Here is an 11,167-nt window from a genome sequence, read left to right on the forward strand (position 1 = left end):
ACCATGGATTGCTTTGTGTAATCACAGAAGATGTTCATCTAACCTTATTTCAGCATTAGAATTCATTAGAATGGTTTAGTTATGAATAAATTCTTTCTAAGTACAGAACATAACATGTGTTGTGGGTTCATCACCAAAGTTACATGGTAAGGTGGAGAAAATACCTATGTTGTCTGGCATAAGCAGTTTTTTGTCTATAGGCTTTTTTTTTCATAGTTGCGTGGCGGACAAGTAGGTTCAACAATGAGAAAAAGAAGGTAGGTCCTACTGACCTACATGAAATAAAAATTTTCATTTGGTATTTAGGCTATATTTAAACCTGATGTGCTTCACTGTGACACACCTCAGTGCCGTAAACGTAGTGCAGGCTTCCAGCTACGCACATTAGCCAAGGCGTGATCTGGGTGTCGGTAGAACGATTTTTACTAGGCAGATTAATTGGTGTCAAACGGATGAAGGGTGATCTTTTCAGAATCAGGAACACACAGGTATGTGGAAATACTGATGAACCAAGCAAATTAAAGTGCAGAGCAAAGCAACACACTGTCACTTTTTGGTTAACCAAGACGTACTCTAATAATATTTTTCCTTTTTTTTTTTAATCCAATAAGGGAATGCATTTCATAGCCGGAATGTTGGCTAATAACTTTTTTCATTTTTTTATTGAGGTTTATTAGAGAAGGCTAATGACACGGTTATGCAGCTACTCCGTATTAATGCACATAACTAGCTAACTGGCTCACCATATGTTATTACGTAGTTTTTGTTCTTCTTCTTGTTTCAGCTGCTCCCTTTAGGGGTCACCACAGTGGATCATTGGTCCCCAGTGTAACCCTCCCATTTTATCCGGGCTTGGGACCGGGACTGAGAGTACACACTCAGCGTCTGGGTTGGCTCCTTAGCCACTAGACCACCAGGGACACCATATGTTATTACATTATATTATCTAATACTTTTTAGCCTTGTTAATTAGTATTCCTGGCAATAAAAATGTGAAACTTGAAAGCCCACTGCGTCCACTTCCACTTGCCCAGTGATCTAGCCTCTGAGGTTCTTAGATTCGTTACTGCTACACACTGTGCACAAATGAGAGAACGATGTATTGAAAATTCAGTGTTGCTAATAAGAGACTCCACTTTACCGCAGCTTTTTACCTTGTTAAGGTGCTCCTTCAATCCCAGCAATGCCAACGGGAATTATACATCCACTGTAATGCAGCCAGAGTTAATCTTTTCTGCATATCTTTTTAATATTATCACTGTCAGAATCAGTTCACGCTTGTAGAGCTCCCAACTAGGAGACACAGTTTTACACACCTTTTTAAAATGCCCTGAATCTTAAATTAAAGAGAACTCAAAAGATGCAATGTACCTTAAAGTTTTTGTACAAAATTGGGCCTACCTTTTAGGTTACTATAAATTTTGGTTTAATAAACATTAATATCTACTGTATCTCACTAGTATTGCTCTGGCACCCTCACTGTCCTGTTTTACATTCTTTCTCAGTGTGCACTCATATCCATTGATTTCTCCCTTTCGATATTTGTGTTAGCGTGATCCAGAGACAAGAATACTAACTTACATGTGTGTGTGTGTGTGTGTGGGTATGTGCATGTATGACAAACAGAAGGATAAGTGAGTTTCTGCTAAGGATTTGCAGAGCAGATGACACACACATCACACTTAATTATCCCAGCTGGTGCAAGAGAGGCTAAAGCTTGTTAGACTATTGATTTTCTTATAGTCCTTAAACATTCAGTCCAAAGCCCACACTTTAGACAATACACCTTGTATTTAATTTCTAAACACAGCACAGTTAAAAGCCCAAAGAGCCACGTGAATGCATTACAAGGATCTATAATCTCTGTAAACCATTAGAAAAATTAGAATAACATGGATGAATGTAAATGTCATGTTAGGAGAGAATTAGGAGTTTCCCCGCACCATAATTAAAATATCATTGAACTGAATGTACAACAGAGCGATACCCCTGAGGGATACCCCTCTCAATAATATGGATTAAACTGGAGGTATATGGATTAAACTGGAGATATCCTTTGCAGACTAAATATAAACAATTGCTTATGTGACCACACATGATGTTTAAAGTTATAGATCCTCTTATATATTATAGGTTATAGATTTTCCCTTATAAAACTACACTGCAAAAAAATGATATCAAGTGCATACAGTATTAAACCTGTTTCTAGACATCTTTTTACTAACTTCAAGCTTGAAATATTCTTGTTCTATTGGCAGATCATTTTGCTAACTTTAAGCATTTATTTCTAGAGAGAAGCAAAATGATCTGCCAATAGAATAAGAAATTTGAAAACTTAAAATTAAGAAAAAATCTAGAAATAGGTTTAATAATCTTATATTTGGTTTATAGCAATCCTATAATAGGAAATACTAGATAAATTTGACCATATTCAAAGAATATTTGTAATATTATACTGAACCAGGATCAAATTAATATTTCTGGTATATCAAGTCCTTTATTTAAGACATTTGGAAAACAATAATTCATTATCAGTTATATGGTGTTGTGTCAAAGAATGATGTTAACAGACTAACAGTAAATTTTAATTATTAACTAGACAGTTATAAAATTGTATACATTTGGGCCTGCTTATTATAAATACATAAAATAGAATCTTCCATGAATTTAAATTGAATAAAATCATTTATTTGAAGGGAGATCACATTCATATTTCTGAGATTCAATCTATTACGTATATCTACGTGGTGCTGCAGAGATGTTTTGCATCATTGTTATGTCTACCAGCACCCAGCCCACCTCCCCCCACACACACCCACATGCATCAAACACACACACACACGTGATAGTGTCTCTGTAACTTAAAGCCTTGACCCCGTTTTTTTTTTTTTTTTTTTTTTTTGTGTGCGTGTGTGTGTGTGTGTGTGTGTGTGTGTGAAAATATGAACATACTCTGTTGCACAAATTCAGTGTGATTTTGGGTGAAACCTGATTCTGCATGGGCCAAAACCCACCATCTCTGATCCCATCAAAATGATTTCCTCACGTTCAGTGAAATATAAATACTCACTGATCTGAACAAGCCACTATAATCTGGTTGACATACACTGCCAGTCAAAAGTTTGGACAAACCTGCTCATAGAAGGTTTTTTTTTTAAGGATTTTTAATTATTTTAGAATAATAATAACATTAATACTATAAAATACCATGTATGGAATTATGCAGTGACCAAGAGAAGTGTTAAAGAAATCAAAAATATTTTACCTATTAGTTCTTAACAGTATTTCTGATACTCTGGTGCATGTACGTTGCATACATTTGTATTTTTTATTAGTACTGAATCATGTTTAATTGTTTTTATTTTTTAGCATACAGTCTAAAAGTCTAGAAATCAAATATTCATGAATCTAAATATATAAAAATGCTCACTGTAGTACATTTCACTCGAAGTACACGTAGGCTTTTCTGCAGGCTATTCTCTGGTTAAGATGTGCACTCTAGAACTTTATTTCATTTTTATAAAAGAAAAAAAAATGGGATCAACATATGGAGAAATACATTTGGGGTGATTAAAATATTCTCAAACTGCAGCAACTAGCTAATAGCTATCCAGTTATTGCTGATACGCACTGAGTTATTCACTTTAGCCGTAAAAATGAATCTGAAATGATGATAATCAAGCAAAGGAGAAATATGAGAACTTTTTGTAAAGTTTATTGTTTTAAAGCCAAAAAAATGTTTTTAACATCAACATTTTGAGGAAACAGTTTAATTTTAAGAAAGAATTACTTGTTTTAAGTAAAGACTGCTTGTTAAAGCTACATTTGATTCAGAAATATATGTATAAATGTATACATTTATTTGTATCTGTCTTAGAAACAAATTTCAACTTTAAGCTTTTATCAAAATGTCTTTAAGACAATGGGGGAAAAAAAAAATATATATATATATATATATATATTTTTTTTTTTTTTTCAATATACTGTGATAATAAAACTGTGATCATTGTTCCAATGACTTGCTGCCAATTTTGCTCTGTGTGTGTGTGTGTTCTCTTTTAACATTAAAGTCTATCTGAAATCATTTTTTCTCTTATCACACTATATCTATATTTAGAATGATATTTTGCTACACGGGATTGGAAATGTGATCAAGAGAAGAAGAAAGACAGGCAAAGAAAAGAGTAATAGGTATAAGAAAAGAGAAGAAAATGCAAAAGAATTTTAGAGATGGGGAGATATATGTTGTCAAGCACAATAGCCTGAAAGCACAGGAGAAGTAGTAGAAGACAGGTGAATCTACCATCTGTTCAAGACAGAGAGAAATAGCTAAACTTTGCACTAACTAAATAACAAGGCTATGTATGGTTAGCATTCCTCACAGAAACCTCATTCGTGTTCAGTACAGTCATCTCTGGTATGCATCATCTGCAGCAGATTGAATCACCGCGTGATGGCTCGCATCTTTCAACCAGTTAGAGACTAGTCCAGGCTGTTCAGACAGTTTGATCTAAGGTCTGATTCATCCAACACTCCTAAATGTCAGGCTTCCCTCACTCGCTCAAACTCAATTTCTAAAGAGCATGACATCACACCCATGCAGGCACAGAAATATTAGTTGCATATGAACTTTGGCTAAGGCTGAGTAAGTAACAGTGGATTCAGTTGAGAGCGCAGATTATCAGATGGATGGACTATGTACTCACTCACAACATACTAGTTCCACAACACACTAGGTCCATGCAAGATGTGGATCAAAGGACCTTGGGTACAAAAGAAATTTGTGTGTGTGTGTGCAAGGATAGGAATATTTAACATTTTTGACCATGTGGGGACCTTAAGCTGGTCCCCATGGGGAAAAGTGCTTTAAAAGAATTTGCAGCTTTTATTTAAAAATCTCAAACTCAAGTAATCACTCTTTACAAGCATAAGCAGAAAAGCATGGATGATCTTCATCATCGCTGAACCTTAAGGAGCATGTACTACAATAGCAGAAGACCACATCAGGTTCCAGTTCTGTCAGTCAAGTCCAGTACACACTAAAAAGGTACAGGCTCACCAAACTAGGCAGTTAAACCGAACCTGAAAATGACAAACCTTGAGGCAGAAGACCACATGGGGTTCCACCACAACAGAAGACCACATGGGGTTCCACTCCTGCCAGCCCAGAACAGTAATCTGAGGCTACTGAAACTGGACAGTTAAAGATCGGAAAAAGACATGGCGATGTTTTTCCAATCTTCACTTGTGATTTTCTGCATTTTGAGATGCCTTTCTGCTCAACATGGTTGTAAAGACTGATTATTTGTGTTACATTTGGTCCCCACAAGGAAAACTGCTTTTTCCCCCTTTTGGTTACTAAGGTTAGGGTTAGATTTAGGTGTAGCACAGCATTAATAATTATGTAAATGGAGGATCCTCACAAGTATAGTAAGATACACATCTGTGTGTGTGTGTGTGTGTGCGTGTGTGTCACTGTGCCTTTAATACATGCAGTCCATTATCCTGAAACCATCTTAATGTGTCCTTCGCTAAATACCCATCATACCAGCTCTGGCATTCTACTGTATGGCTGCCATTCATACCCAAGCAGATGTGCAACCATCTGTCTATCTTTTGTGTTGCCGTCTCTATCTGTTCCCTACTGACATCGCTGCAAATCCCCAGTGAGGGGGCGCGTTCTCTGTGAGGTGCCTTGAAGAAAGGCCTCAGATCAATCTCGGCCTACGCTGCCACGAGTTGTCTTCAAGGCACAATCACCCCAATTAAGTTAAATCAGGTCCATTCATGGAAGGCATGGAGGTTGTTAAAACTGGCTACTGCCTCCACTTCAGTAGGATTTTGTGTGTATGTGTGTTGAACAAAGAGAGAGAGAGAGAGAGAGAGAGAGAGAGAGAGAGAGAGAGAGGTTACTGAACACTGCATATGATATGGACTTTATAGATAGAAATCATATTGTGCATGTAAAACATCCAGTTTATTTGTCATGAATGTTGGTATTATTTTACATTTTTATTCTGTTTACTCTCCTTTGAAAATGTTAACTCCTTTACCCCAAAGGGTTCTTTGGCTTGTCCTCTGGGGGAACTCTTAAAGGTTCTAGGTAGAACTGAGTAGTTTTTTGGATAATTAAATGTTATTTTCTTCCTACAAGTATTCTACCTGGAACATTTTCTGATAGGACAAAACAAAAATAGGACCTGAAGGACCTGAGAGACAACCGAAGAAGTTTTAAGGGTTCTAGATTTAAGCTTTTAAACAATGTGAAGTGTGCACTTCACACTGTATAACAACCTTGGTGTGTGTACTTGCAATTTACTACCAGCCACACTACACTAGGTCTAGGAAAACATGAATGTTGCTTGGAAAATAACAAAACAAAATGGAAATGAATTCACTTTCATTTGCTTTTTATTTTATTTCAGATAGTTCTAGAGGCAGTAATTCTACTTTTCTTTCAACTGTAGCATATTATATTATTACCCATCATATTAGAATAGCCCTTAGAGGAATGAACAAAACTGGTTTCGAAATTCAAATTTCACATTTCCCTTAAGTGCAAGTTCATTCTGAGAGTGCACACGTAAATTTATTCTCTGATTCTCTTTTAGTGATTCTCCTCTCCAAACACTACCCATAATTCTCTCTTCCAGCACATGGTACCTGTCAAGAAGCAGTTTAACCAGTCGGGGGTGGCTGAAGCAGGTGTGTTAAGCTGCTGCTTATTTGCAGGATGTGGGACGGAGCACGATCAGCTGGTTATGGTGGTGGTCGATATGACGTACAACCAGAGCCAAGGCCTGCAGAGAGGAGAAGAGCCAGATCACATTTACTCTGGCACACACATGCTAACACCACGCAAAACACACACACACACACGTTCAAATGCTCCAGAGCAAACTGGTACAACATACTTACTTCCAAATGTACACTCCTGGGGAAAAAAAATGGGCCAAGCCCAAAATGGCAAAATATTAAGCTTTTAATGGTCTTAACAACAAATCATTGGTCAGAAAATTAGCAAGAATTAAACAAATGCATTCCTGAGAGCTCCTGTGCCACTGTTTGCACATTTACTTTTGCTGCAGTGAACTGTTTGGGGAAAAGCTAGAAACAGGGAAATTCACTTATATAGTCTTCTTGTATGCAAAGGTAAAATCATGATAATGATTAAAATGTTTGATGTAAAATTCAAACTAACACATGTCTGGGTGTACAAAATTTTCCAAAAAATATCTTCTGGAATTTCTTTTTTTCTTAGAAGATTAGTCATTGCTTGGTTATATGCCACATCTGATGCAGCCCATCAAGAGTCTGGTAAAAAGCTCATAAATGGAACCAGGATTGATTGAGCAGGGAGAGATCTACAGTATTTGTTTAATTTTTGCTAATTTCCTGTCCAATAATTTGTTGTTAAGACCATTACAAGCTTAATATTTTGCCATTTTGGGCTTGGCTCATTTGTTTGCGCAGGAGTGTATACAGGAGCACATATAGAGTGAGGCCAGGCACACAATAAAAAAAAAATCCCAATCTGAATAAATCAACAGAAGACAGTGGCCCTGGCTTTGGCAATCTGTCTTCAGTTACTTCATGGGAAAACTACTCAGATCTGAAGAAAAATGACTCAGTAGGGTAATTTCCATCAACCATAGATGCTCACAAAACGTCCATTCGATCAGTTGCCCAAACATCTGTCACTTCTATAGCAATAATAGCTTTAAAACATTTATCAAGAAACCTTCAACAGTGCCCGGTCATCTGTTTAGAAGTATTCTGCAAGGAAAATTGTCAAAAATTAGACATTTTAGACGTCTTTCTCGCACACAATACTTCATTGCTATGATATTTTCTTTGCTTTTTATACAAAAAGAATGACTGAAAACACTAATGAAGGAAACTGCTGTAAAACAATGACAATGATTGTGCCTTGTTTTAATCTTTGTCTGGATTACGCAGACAGTCACCTACTACAAAGGCAGCAGCTGCGAACCCATTTTATGCTATGACAGTCTGAATGTGGTTTATAACTCAATGCAACCTGACCGGCCCATAAGGAAATTCTTCAAACGTCCAGACACTATGACACACGTCTTTTTTTTCAAGGCTTTTGACTAGACCTGTGGTTTAGTGGATAATGTGAGTAACACTGATAAATTCCAAAACAACAATAAAGGCTGATGGCCAAAGGACTACTCATTTAGTTGTATAGAGTTTGACCAGAAAAGGATGATAGGATACTCTAACGCCAATATTCACATTGGTAATACATAACAGCTTACTTTTCTTATAATGTAATTCATAAGAATTTACATTTCTTATAACTTAATTCACAGGAAACCCAACTGAATCACTCTTATTAATTGGAATTGTGTGAAATCAGATTGGTTTTACATTTTAAATGAAGGCAGCAAATGTGTTAACACATTCTTCCTTAATCAAAATTTATGTTGTTAAAATCACATACATTAAACATGATCCATAAATGAATCGTGTGTAAACATCACATGTGAAAATGAACGAATCGTCAAGTCAAGTCACGTCAAGTCACGTCAAGTCACGTCAAGTCAACTGGCTTTATTGTCATTTCAACCATATACAGCTAGTTAGTACACACTGAAACGAAACAACGTTCCTCCAGGACCATGGTGCTACATAAAACAACACAGAACTACAAGAGACTACACATTACTACATAAAGTGCACGTGCAAACGTGTGCAAAAAGCATAAGACAGTACAATGACTACCAGAACAGGACAAGAGGACCAATAGGCACAGTAAGAGACAGTGCAGCACCAACTAGTACACAGTTCTAGTAAGAAAGTGAATCAGATATAACAGTAGTGCAAAAGAGTAACAATATAATAAGTTGCTGTAAATGTAAACATAACATGCTATGACATAGTATTCAGCAGATAAGCTTATACTATATATGCAATAGCAATTATTGGGGTAGCAGCCAGGTAGAGAGTGTAAGTAGTGACAAAACATTATATACAATATTTTATAAATTGTGTAAATATCATATGTAAAAATAAATTAATAATGCATAAAAGTCACATATGAAAAGAAAAACACATGCACTATACATAGAAAGCCCATTACATGTGAAAAATATGTGAAAAATTATGTGTTATTATCTTATTATGATATGTCATGCAAAAAAAACACATGTTATTATACACACATGAAGGTGATTTTTCTGTAAGGGAGTACAGCATTTTGAATTGAAAATAAAACACTATGACTATGATGTTGGAGTATGTCAGCTTTAACTTAAGGGCATTTACGTTTATATTTGTTGAAACACACAGAAATCATAGCCCTTGTATCCTCAGGCACTGTATTTTAAAGGATCATAAATGATCATCCTCTGTAATGCATTTGTATTGTTTAGTTCCTGGTTGCAAATCCTGCAAGACGCAAGTCCCCTGTGTTTCTGATAAAATATTCACACGCAAATCTTTGCTAAAGAAATAAAAATTCACGCAAGTAGGCTAGCTTTAGTACATGACATAGATATAGCCCATAGATGCAGAATGCAGCGAAATGTATTATACCACAGTGCTGTTGAATTCTTGATTTTGATTGGTTAGAAGGTGTTGTTTAATTTTCTAAAACAGCAGCTCTTACAATAGTGTCGGCTGTATTTCAAATCACAGGTTTTTATTAATGCGCTCATTCTAATACATTATCGTTTCTATAGTAACAAATCATTCACAGGTATTCACATGAGAAAAACATGACAATGTGTTTTTAGTCTTCTTAAGAGGAAAAAAAGAGAGGCTGGTAAGGGAGCTAACTCATCTAAACCAGAACTAACTTCCACATCAATCACGGACATTCCACAACATCAAATCTAGCTATAAATGATTAAAAAGCATGATGTATCATTCATTAACATAATTAAAAAACTGTCATCATTGGCAAGTTGCTGTGGTATAAGAGGAATCAAACACTTCAAGGTGTGCTGTTTATTTATTTCTATAGCCTTCTGTGTACATTCTGTCAAACTGAATTTATATTGCAAGAAAGAATGGAATAAAAGTTAATATTGAGTGATGGTTATAATTGCACTATAAGGATACAGATCCTTTACTAAAGCCAAAAATCTCTTTTCCTTTTTCTTTCTGGTGTATGTGCATGCCAAAGTTAGTTTCTGGTAAGAACAATGCATGTGTCTGTCATGCTGTGAAATCTTCCATGCCATCATCCCCCGTTCCTTGTATTTATTTCTTTCTGTAATATTATAATCAAAGCTCAGCTTCATCTTCTGTAACCTCTTCATACAAACTGTCAGGGCAGCCATATTGCAAAGAGCAGAGTTGACAGCCTATTGTTTTAGTGTGAGCTGTGAATCTTTGATAGATGTTTGTAGAATGTTCTAAAGGTCAGACACAAAAAAGGTTAATAGACAGTTGAGGCTTTTGTGTGTTTATTCGATAATGAAAACCTTTCAAACAAGGGACTGCCCCACATCATTTCAGTCATTATTAAAATGCCAATAAGACTTAAAGCAGCAGTATGTATGTTTGCAGAAAACTGACAGGAATTTAAAAAAAAAAAAAAAAAAAATCACTGCATCCTTCCATGGCTGCCTTCATACTCTTGCCCCATAATTAAGGTCTATATTTTCATCTCCAGCAACTGCTTTATTCTAGTCAGGGTCATGGTAGATCCAGAACCTATCCCCAGGAACAGTGGGTGTGTGGCAGGGACACACCCAGAATGGGATGCCTCTCTATAGCAGGGCACCATGCACATACATTCACACCTAGATACAATTTAGGATACCCACGTGGACAAAGGTAGAACATGCAAAACTCCATACAGACAGTAACCCGAGCTCAGAAACCCGATATGTACACTGTTTTCACATGTAGTGCACGGGGGCAAGGTGGCTTAGTGGTTAGCACTGTTGCCTCACACCTCCAGGGTGTGAACTGGGGTGTTTGCATGTTCTCCCCGTGCTTCGGGGGTTTCCTCCGGGTACTCCAGTTTCCTCCCCCAGTCCAAAGATATGCATTGTAGGCTGATTGGCATTTCCAAATTGTCCGTAGTGTATGAATGGGTGTGTGAGTGTGTGTGTGTGATTGTGCCCTGTGATGGGTTGGCACCCCGTCCAGGGTGTCCCTTGCCTTGTGCCCCGTCATAGGCTCCAGGCTC

The sequence above is a fragment of the Pangasianodon hypophthalmus genome, chromosome 8 (genome assembly GCF_027358585.1).
Source record: "Pangasianodon hypophthalmus isolate fPanHyp1 chromosome 8, fPanHyp1.pri, whole genome shotgun sequence".
Classification (NCBI taxonomy): Eukaryota; Metazoa; Chordata; class Actinopteri; order Siluriformes; family Pangasiidae; genus Pangasianodon; species Pangasianodon hypophthalmus.